Raw genomic sequence first — 11,330 nt, 5'->3', positions numbered from 1 at the left:
ACTGCATCGTCCATTATTTCAACGGTAATGAACAGAACATTGGCATTGATCTCTTCCTTGTTGGACCGTCACTAGACGTATTATATTGTGAAGTATGTGAAGCAAATATGGGAAACTCCTCAAACCACAACACTCAGTTACACACCGCAGATACAAACGATACAGCAGAGCAACAGACAACATATACATTAGCATTAGGAAGATCAGAGGCATTTTGCCTATGTGATAAAATTACAACGCATAAGATCAGTCTCACACACCTTTTATCACGACATAAAATAAATGTCCTGGGCCTTTGGCTGGCCAATTCCCCAGCGAGCTACAGTAGGAACAAGACAATGAAACTGCCGTCGCATTACAATGACGGCTGTTTCAAGGTTACATAACAGATATATGATGGTGTATGTTTAGCAGAGCAGCCATAACATCCACCAGCAAACTGCTGCTGCTGCCAGATTTATTTCCCAGCTGGGAAGGCAGTTGCTGAAAGTGTAGCCTCTGTCTCCGTTTGCTTGATATCTCTGTTTCTCTGTTGCTCAGCCCTTCTCTCTCATTTATATCTCTGTTTCTCTGTTGCTCAGCCCATCTCTCTCATTTATATCTCTGTTTCTCTGTTGCTCAGCCCATCTCTCTCATTTATCTCTCTGTTTCTCTGTTGCTCAGCCCATCTCTCTCATTTATCTCTCTGTTTCTCTGTTGCTCAGCCCATCTCTGTCATTTATATCTCTGTTTCTCTGTTGCTCAGCCCATCTCTCTCATTTATATCTCTGTTTCTCTGTTGCTCAGCCCTTCTCTCTCATTTATATCTCTGTTGCTCAGCCCTTCTCTCTCATTTATATCTCTGTTTCTCTGTTGCTCAGCCCATCTCTCTCATTTATATCTCTGTTTCTCTGTTGCTCAGCCCTTCTCTCTCATTTATATCTCTGTTGCTCAGCCCTTCTCTCTCATTTATCTCTCTGTTTCTCTGTTGCTCAGCCCATCTCTCTCATTTATCTCTCTGTTTCTCTGTTGCTCAGCCCATCTCTGTCATTTATATCTCTGTTTCTCTGTTGCTCAGCCCATCTCTCTCATTTATATCTCTGTTTCTCTGTTGCTCAGCCCATCTCTCTCATTTATCTCTCTGTTTCTCTGTTGCTCAGCCCATCTCTCTCATTTATCTCTCTGTTTCTCTGTTGCTCAGTCCTTCTCTCTCATTTATATCTCTGTTTCTCTGTTGCTCAGCCCATCTCTCTCATTTATATCTCTGTTTCTCTGTTGCTCAGCCCATCTCTCTCATTTATCTCTCTGTTTCTCTGTTGCTCAGCCCATCTCTCTCATTTATATCTCTGTTTCTCTGTTGCTCAGCCCATCTCTCTCATTTATCTCTCTGTTTCTCTGTTGCTCAGCCCATCTCTCTCATTTATCTCTCTGTTTCTCTGTTGCTCAGTCCTTCTCTCTCATTTATATCTCTGTTTCTCTGTTGCTCAGCCCATCTCTCTCATTTATCTCTCTGTTTCTCTGTTGCTCAGCCCATCTCTCTCATTTATCTCTCTGTTTCTCTGTTGCTCAGCCCATCTCTCTCATTTATATCTCTGTTTCTCTGTTGCTCAGCCCATCTCTCTCATTTATCTCTCTGTTTCTCTGTTGCTCAGCCCATCTCTCTCATTTATATCTCTGTTTCTCTGTTGCTCAGCCCATCTCTCTCATTTATATCTCTGTTGCTCAGCCCTTCTCTCTCATTTATATCTCTGTTTCTCTGTTGCTCAGCCCATCTCTGTCATTTATATCTCTGTTTCTCTGTTGCTCAGCCCATCTCTCTCATTTATATCTCTGTTTCTCTGTTGCTCAGCCCATCTCTCTCATTTATATCTCTGTTTCTCTGTTGCTCAGCCCCTATCACTTTCTCTCATTGCTATCTCTGTCTCTATGTTGCTCAGCCCCTTCTCTCTCATTGCTATCTCTGTCTCTTTGTTGCCCTACCCCTTCTCTCTCGTTGCTATCTCTGTCTCTTTGTTGCTCAGCCCCTTCTCTCTCGTTGCTATCTCTGTCTCTTTGTTGCTCAGCCCCTTCTCTCTCGTTGCTATCTCTGTCTCTGTGTTGCTCAGCCCCTTCTCTCTCGTTGCTATCTCTGTCTCTTTGTTGCTCAGCCCCTTCTCTCTCGTTGCTATCTCTGTCTCTGTGTTGCTCAGCCCCTTCTCTCTCGTTGCAACCTCTGTCTCTTTGTTGCTCAGCCCCTTCTCTCTCATTGCTATCTCTGTCTCTGTGTTGCCCAGCCCCTTCTCTCTCGTTGCTATCTCTGTCTCTGTGTTGCTCAGCCCCTTCTCTCTCGTTGCTATCTCTGTCTCTGTGTTGCTCAGACCCTCTCTCTAATTGATACAGTATCTCTGTCTGTTGCCTCTGTCTAACCTCTCAAACCTCTCTCCCCAACCTCTCTAACCTCTCACTGTCTCTAATCTATCTCTCTCGCTAACCTATTTAATCTCTCTAACCTCTCTCTAACCTCTGCAATCTCTCTAACCTCTCTCTATCCCCTCTCTAACATATCTCTCTCTCTAAGATCTCTCTATAATCACTGCCAGTCTCTAAACTCTTTCTAACCTATCTAACCTCTCTAACTTTTCCCCAACCACTCTCTCTCTCTCTCTAACCTCTCTCTAACCTCTCTCTAAACTCTCTCTAATTTCACTATCTCTAACAACTCCCTACCTCTCTAACCTCTAATCTCTCTCTAACATCTTTAATCTCTAGCTAACCTCTCTAACCTCTAATCTCTCTCTAATCTCTTTAACCTCTACCTCTCTCTAACCTCTTTAACCTATATATCTCTCTAACTTCTATAATCTCTCTCTAACCTCTCCAATCTCTCTCTAACCTCTTTAACCTCAATCTCTCTCTAATCTCTCTAATCTATCTCTAACCTCTTCAACCTCTACCTCTCTCTAACCTCTCTAATCTCTCTCTAACCTATTTAATCTCTCTCTAACCTCTCTAATCTCTCTCTAACCTCTCTAACCTTTATCTCTCTCTAACCTCTCTAATCTTTCTCTAACCTCTATCCCTCTATAACATTTTTCTCTCTCTAACCCATCTCTTCTCTATTTTCTGCATTGTGGAGTCTGATTTCCTCTGTGCTCTTTGACGATCCCCAAGTCCTTCCTGAATGTTCTAGTTGTTCTTCTCCAGTTTGGCCTCTTCACTCCTATGAGCACTATCCAGCCATACCGCCTCAGAGCACTGCTTCTACAAAACGAATACGCCCTGGTAGCCCTTTGTGAAACCAGAAACCCGGCCCTATTTGGACACTCAGCCAGTTTGTGGTTTTCTCCTCAGGCAGGCCAGGACTCACCCTCTCCCGGACTCATCCGATCCCGGACTCACAAGCTCCCGGACTCACACGCTCCCGGACTCACACGCTCCCGGACTCACCCGCTCCCGGACTCACCCACGCCCGGACTTACCCTCTTCCAGACTCACCCCTCCCGGACTTACCCTCTCCTGGACTCACCCGCTCCCGGACTCACCCGCTCCCGGACTCACCGCCTCCCGGACTCACCCGCTCCCAGACTTACCCCCTCCCGGACTTACCCTCTCCCGGACTCACACGCTCCCGGACTCACCCGCTCCCGGACTCACCCCCTCCCGGACTCACCCCCTCCCGGACTGACCCTCTCCCGGACCCACCCCCTCCCGGATTTACCCTCTCCCGGACTTACCCTCTCCCGGACTTACCCTCTCCCGGACTCATCCGCTCCCGGACTCACACGCTTCAGGACTCACCCGCTCCTCGTGTTGGTTCTACCATTGCACCGGTTGTGAAGGACACCTTCTTCCTCCACCACAAAGCTTGGTGTGTGCAGCCCCTGTCAAGTCAACATTAGAGCAAGTGGTCTGTAACTCACGCCACAGCGCTTTTTCTTCCCTTTCTTCCTCTCTTCAGTAAAATACTTACTCTAAAGTCATGCATAGTTATGGGCACATTTGGACAGATTAATGATTTCCACTTCACTACTTAATGTCTCAAGTGACAGCACCTAGATGACAAAATACAACTGTTTACTATAAAATACTACAATATGTACTGTCGTGTCTTTGGCATCATTAAATTGAAGACTGTTATTTTATCAAATCAATTCTCTGTAATTATTATTATGTGATTAAACTAATCATGTAAATGTAATTAACTAGGATGTCGGGGCACCAAGGAAAATCTTCAGATTACAAAGTTTAAATTTTCCTCATATAACTCTTCAGATGTTTTAATATCTGATCAATTAGTCTTGTAATTAATGAATTATTCTTTACCTCACGTTAGTCCCATTCCAAACATCGTAAATTGTTGGTTATCTGCACGAACCCAGTCTTTGCTATGAATCATCCATACATCAGTTGTCTTAATCATGTATTTACTCACTAACTAAATAATCACAGAAATGCATAAACAAACAACACAGTAGATATGGTTACAAGGAAATGATAGGGGAGGTTCCCTAGTGGGCTCAGCCGATATGACGGCTTGGTGGACAAAGGAAAGTGGGTGTGGACTGAGAAGGGCGGGAAAGACCACAGAGTCACTACACAGTTGATAATTATATTATTTGAAATCCTAATTCTTTGCACATGAATGCTCACTCATTCAGGAATAATTGCAATCAATATATATTTACGCTCAGTGTTTCATTGTGATCTCTGTTGGAATCGTCCATCTTTCTCTTGGAAAGTTCATTCATGCGTCTCTGCTTCCCTGGAGTCTTTCATGGTTAGAATGGATAGTACCATTCAGAGTACCATTCAGAAATGTTGTTATAGAATAGATGTTTCGGTATTGTCAGCCTTCGCATCCCATGGTACATCATTTCTAGCTACAGACTAGTAATTAGTATCTAAGGTTTGCTCTTCTTCTGTCAGGATCGATAGTCTCAGAGTTTAACCATTTCCACCCGTGTTGCCAATGCTCCATGTGGTATGGTTAGTTATTCAACAACCATTACAACCTTAGCTTATACTGAGGTTTTTGTAGTCTCTACTCAAAACTGCCCTCTCGGTGACCGAGGTACGCATGGTCTAAAGAGGATTTCTTCAGGTGGGGGTTTTAATAGGAACAGTAGAAAAGGGCTGTCCCATGAGCCAGATCATGTCTCTGCTCATGGGCGCGGGTGTCACGACTTCCGCCGAAATTGGCCCCTCTCCTTGTTTGGGGTTCGGGGGTCGAAGTCAACCAACTTTCTAGCCATCGCTGATCCTCTTTTCATTTCCTTTGGTTTTGTCTTGTGTTGTATCACACCTGGTTCCAATCCCATCAATTACATGTTGTGTATTTAACCCTCTGTTCCCCCTCATGTCCTTGTCGGTGATTGTTTGTTTGTAAGCTATGTGCAAGTTATGTTCTGGTGTGTGACGGGTTTTGTACCCTCTTGTATTAGTTGGTATATTTTGGTTTTCCGAGTTTTTGAGCACTAAACTGCTCCGTTTATACCAAGTTCGAACTCCTGCACCTGACTTCTCTGCTACCAGCATGCACCCTCTTACAAGCGGGCCAATGACTTTGTTAAACTTTAACGTATCTAGGGTAGGGGGCAGCATTCAGAATTTTGGATGAAAAGCATGCCCAAATTAAACGGCCTGCTACTCGGGCCCAGAAGATGTGATATGCATTTAACTGGTAGATTTGGATAGAAAACACTGTAAAGTTTCCAAAACTGTTAACATAGCGTCTGTGAGTACAACAGAACTGATTTAGCAGGCAAAAACCTGAGAAAAAACCATTCAGGAAGTAGTTTTTTGGGTTGGTTTTGTAGTTTTCTATTCAATGACATTACAGTATCCATTGACTTAGGACTCCATGTGCAGTTCCTATGCCTTCCACTAGATGTCAACAGTCTTTAGAAATCGTTTCAGGCTTATATTCTTATAAATGAGGGAGTAAGACCAGTGTGAACGAGTGGACCCTAATGTGACGCAGAGTTTTTTCAGGCGCAAGTGCATTTCTTGTTTAAATCAAATCAAATTTTATTTGTCACATACACACGGTTAGCAGATGTTAATGCGAGTGTAGCGAAATTCTTGTGCTTCTAGTTCCGACAATGCAGTAATAACCAGTAAATAATAAGTAGTAATAATAACCAATAATAATAAGTAATGCAGTAAATAATAAGTAATGTAACTAACAATTCCAGAACTACTGTCTTATACACAGTGTAAGGGGATAGAGAATATGTACATAAAGATATATGAATGAGTGATGGTACAGAGCGGCATAGGCAAGATACAGTAGATGGTATCGAGTACAGTATATACATATGAGATGAGTATGTAAACAAAGTGGCATAGTTAAAGTGGCTAGTGATACATGTATTACATAAAGATGCAGTAGATGATATAGAGTACAGTATATACATATACATATGAGATGAATAATGTAGAGTATGTAAACATTATATTAGGTAGCATTTTTTAAAGTGGCTAGTGATATATTTGACATCATTTCCCATCAATTCCCATTATTAAAGTGGCTGGAGTTGAGTCAGTGTGAGTGGCAGCAGCCACTCAATGTTAGTGGTGGCTGTTTAACAGTCTGATGGCCTTGAGATATAAGCTGTTTTTCAGTCTCTCGGTCCCAGCTTTGATGCACCTGTACTGATCTCGCCTTCTGCATGATAGCGGGGTGAACAGGCAGTGGCTTGGGTGGTTGTTGTCCTTGATGATCTTTATGGCCTTCCTGTAACATTGGGTGGTGTAGGTGTCCTGGAGGGCAGGTAGTTTGCCCCCGGTGATGCGTTGTGCAGACCTCACTACCCTCTGGAGAGCCTTACGGTTGTGGGCGGAGTAGTTGCCGTACCAGGCGGTGATACAGCCCGCCAGGATGCTCTCGATTGTGCATCTGTAGAAGTTTGTGAGTGCTTTTGGTGACAAGCCAAATTTCTTCAGCCTCCTGAGGTTGAAGAGGCGCTGCTGCGCCTTTTTCACAATGCTGTCAGTGTGGGTGGAGCAATTCAGTTTGTCTGTGATGTGTATGCCAAAGAACTTAAAACTTGCTACCCTCTCCACTACTGTTCCACCTTTTATATTGACAACATTATTGTCCGGTTGAAATATTATAGATCATTTAGGCTAAAAAAAACCTGAGGATGGAATACAAACATCGTTTGATATGTTTCTATGAACTTTACGGATACAATTTGGATGTTTTGTCTGATTGTTTTGACTGAGTTTGAGCCTGTGGATTACTGAAGAAAATGCGCTAACAAAACTGAGGTTTTTGGATATAAAGAGACTTCATTGAACAAAATGAACATTTATTGAATAAATGAATGTCTTCTGATTGCCACCATATGAAGATCATCAAAGGTAAGGGATTCATTTGATCTCTATTTCTGAGTTTTGTAACGCTTCTGCTTGGCTGGTTACTGTTTGTAATAATTTGTCAACTGGGCTCGGTATGCTTTCGCCGAAAAGCATTTGATAAATATGACACTGTGGTTGGTTTACCAAGAAGTTCATCTTTAAACCTATGTAAAATATGTTTGGTTTTCTGAATATTTATAATGAGCATATCTGTAATTGAATTTGGCAATCTGCAACCTCACTGGATGTTGGCCAGATGGGACGCTAGTCCCACATACATTAGAGAGGTTAAAGGGAATGCAATTCTCTCACATTAACATCATTACATCATTTCACGAATAGTTACATGTTTTCTCATTCATTTTATACAATAATTAGACGCAAACCTCATAATGGAGTCTCCTGTATAAACAGATTTATGGTAATGTGGCTGTATTGTCTTTCAAAACGGACCGGGTCGTAGCTGGCTTCTCCACCGACCATTTACACATTCTCCAAAACATGGATATTGTTCAGTTCTCAAGTTCTGTGATGAAGAAGTTCCTTTGTTCTACTGTGAGAGAGTCTCATTCAGGAATTTATGACCTGAGATAACAGAACCTGGGTGCAGGACAGAGGGGGGGGGAGAGGGGGATTCCACGCTCTATACCCAGAAAGGGCCATGTCATGACAGTACTATAGAATTCTAAAATAAACTGTGGAATACTATACTACACACTGTAGTATCCCTCAGTCGTGTAGTATTTACTATAGAATGTTGTAATGTACTGTAGAAAACTATAGTAAATACTACAGAATTATCAAAAAAAGCACTACTAAATACTACAGTAATGTCGGCGAAAACACTAGTCCACAAAAACACTGCCCTTTTTTTTGCTATTGTAAATACTACAGTATTTAATTTGCATAAACCCTGCCCATTTCCCTGCACTAAAAACATCCAATGTGCCCAAAAACCGGAACATAGAAAATAAAGCGCGTAACTAAACCACATAACATCTGAACAATTACACACAAAAACATGATGTGAAACAGAGGGCTAAATACATGTAGATGATTAGGGGGGAATGAAATTCAGGTGTGTATGGAACAAGACAAGACAAATGGAAATATGAAAAATGGATCGGCGATGGCTAGAAAACCGGTGACGTCGATCGTAGAACGCCGCTCGGACAAGGAGAGGAACTGACTCGGAAGTCGTGACAGTACACCCCCTCCGGCCCGTGACAGTACCCCTCTCCTCCGGCCCGTACCCCTTCCACTCCGAGAGGTACTGAAGGCCCGCCGCCCGCCGCCTCGAATCCAGGATGGAACAAACAATGTACACCGGGGCCCCCTCAATGTCCAAAGGGGGCGGTGGGACCTCCCGCACCTCAGATATCTGGAGCGGACCAGCCACCACCGGCCTGAGGAGAGACACATGGAACAAGGGGTTAATACGATAATCAGAGGGAAGCTGTAATTTGTAACATACCTCGGAACGAGGGGTTCATGCGGTAATCGGGTGGAAGCTTTAACCTGTAACATACCTCGTTCACCCTCCTCAAGACTTTAAATGGCCCCACAAACCGCAGACCCAGCTTCCGGCAGGGCATGCGGAGGGGCAGGTTATGGGTCGAGAGCCAGACCCGGTCCCCCGGTGCGAACACCGGGGTCTCACTGCGGTGACGGTCCATGCTGGTTTTTTGGTGACGCGCGGCTCGCTGGAGGTGTACACGGGCAGCCTCCCATGTCTCCTACGTGCTCCTAAACCAGTCGTCCAGCGCAGTCTCGGTCTGATCCTGATGCCACGGCGTCAGAACCGGCTGGTACCCCAATACACACTGAAACCGGGAGAGGTTAGCGGAGGAGTGGCGAAGCAAGTTCTGTGTCATCTCGGCCCAGAGCACGAACGCTGCCCACTCCCCCAGCCGGTCCTGGCAATAGGACCGCAGAAACCTGTCCAAATCCTGGCTGACTCTCTCTACCAGCCCGTTCCTCTTGGTGTGAAAACCTGAGGTAAGGCTGATCGAGACCCCCAGACATTCCATGAATGCCTTCCAAACTCTTGACGTGAACTGTGGACCCCGATCCGACACTAAAACCTCAGGCACCCCGTAGTGCCGGAAGACGTGAGTCAACAGGGCTTCTGCAGTCTGTAGGGCTGTAGAAAGACCGGCCAGAGGGAGGAGATGACAGGACTTAGAGAAATAATCCACAACGACCAGGATCGTAGTGTGTCCCTGTGAAAGAGGCAGATCTGTTAGGAAATCCACTGACAGATGTGACCAAGGTCATTGTGGAACGGGTGAGGCATGTAACTTACCTCTGGACCGGTGTCTCAGATCCTTACACTGGGCATACACTGAGCAGGAGGAAACATAAACCCTCACGTCCTTTGCCAAGGTGGGCCACCAGTACTTCCCAGTCAGACAGCGCACCGTCCGACCGATCCCCGGATGACCAGAGGTGGGAGACGTGTGGGCCCAATATATCAACTGGTCACGGACAGCAGACGAAAAGTACATACACCCAACAGGATACTGGAGGGGAGCAGGCTCTGTACGCAACGCCTGCTCAATGTCCACATCCAGCTCCGACACGACTGGCGCCACCAGGCAGGAGGCCCGGGAGTATGGGAGTCTGATCCATGGGCCGCTCCTCTGTGTCATACAGCCGGGACAATGCGTCTGCCTTCTTATTCTGGGAATCTGGTCTGTTGGACAGGGTAAACACAAGATGGGTTAAGAACATGGCCCACCTTGCCTGACGAGGATTCAGTCTCCTCGCTGCCCGGATGTACTCCAGGTTACGGTGGTCAGTCCAGATGAGGAAAGGGTGTTTAGCCCCCTCAAGCCAAATGCTCCACGCCTACAATGCTTTAACCACAGCCAGCAACTCCAGGTCCCCCACATCATAGTTGCGCTCCGCTAGGCTGAGCTTCTTCTAGAAGAAAGCACAAGGGCTGAGTTTAGGTGGCGTACCCGAGCGCTGTGAGAGCACGGCTCCTATCCCAGCCTCGTATGCGTCCACCTCCACTATGAATGCCAAAGAGGGATCCGGATGGGCCAGCACGGGAGCAGAGGTAAACAGAGCTCTTAGCTGCCCAAAAGCCTTGTCTGCCTCAGCCGACCACTGCAACCTTACAGGACCCCCCTTCACAGTGAGGTAATGGGCGCAGCAACCTGGCCAACACCCCGGATAACCAGGTGTGTATGGAACAAGACAAGACAAATGGACATATGAAAAATGGAGCAGCAATGACTAGAAATCCGGTGACGTCGATCGCCGAACGAACAAGGAGAGGAGAACGCTACCCGAACAAGGAGAGGAGAACGCTGGCCGAACAAGGAGAGGAGAACGCTGCCCGAACAAGGAGAGGAGAACGCTGGCCGAACAAGGAGAGGAGAACGCTGCCCGAACAAGGAGAGGAGAACGCTGCCCGAACAAGGAGAGGAGAACGCTGCCCAAACAAGGTAGAGGAGCCGACTTCGGCGGAAGTCGTGACACCTACCTACCTACAGGTTATGGAACATTTGATCTTTTTGTGTTTCTCCAGTAGGTTTTTCCTGAAGGAAAAGCCCCCCACTTCTATGTCAAAGATAAAACAAAAACACCACAATAAATAATGTAATGTCACAGTAAATGGTATTAGTACTGATGTTGGGGCGATGAAAACAGCCACTACCTTGGTGATGGGTTATGTTAGGGCTATGGTTAACAACCTGTTATGGCAAGGCAATTCCCGAGGGGAACTCCACCCCCCCATTCAGCTGAAAAGGTGGCGCAGGGATTTCAAAAATATTCTTTAGAAATATTTAACTTTCACACATTAACAAGTCCAATACAGCAAATGAAACATCATCTACCCATCATGTCCGATTTTTAAAATGTTTTACAGCGAAAACACAACATATATTTATGTTAGACCACCACCAAATCAAAGGAAAAACGCAGCCATTTTTTCCAGACAAATATAAGAGTCACAAAAGCAGGATTAGAGATAAAATTAATCACTAACCTTTTGAAAA

The 11,330-nt window shown here is 45.3% G+C and overlaps 1 pseudogene; it reads left to right on the top strand.

Annotated features, from left to right (window-relative positions):
• The first annotated feature begins 10,829 nt into the window (after window positions 1-10,829).
• On the top strand, window positions 10,830-10,885 carry LOC124015937 (annotated as a pseudogene).
• Window positions 10,886-11,330: the final 445 nt, after the last annotated feature.

Source organism: Oncorhynchus gorbuscha, linkage group LG02, assembly GCF_021184085.1.
Source record: "Oncorhynchus gorbuscha isolate QuinsamMale2020 ecotype Even-year linkage group LG02, OgorEven_v1.0, whole genome shotgun sequence".
Taxonomy (NCBI): domain Eukaryota; kingdom Metazoa; phylum Chordata; class Actinopteri; order Salmoniformes; family Salmonidae; genus Oncorhynchus; species Oncorhynchus gorbuscha.
This window is presented reverse-complemented; position numbering and strand designations above follow the sequence as displayed.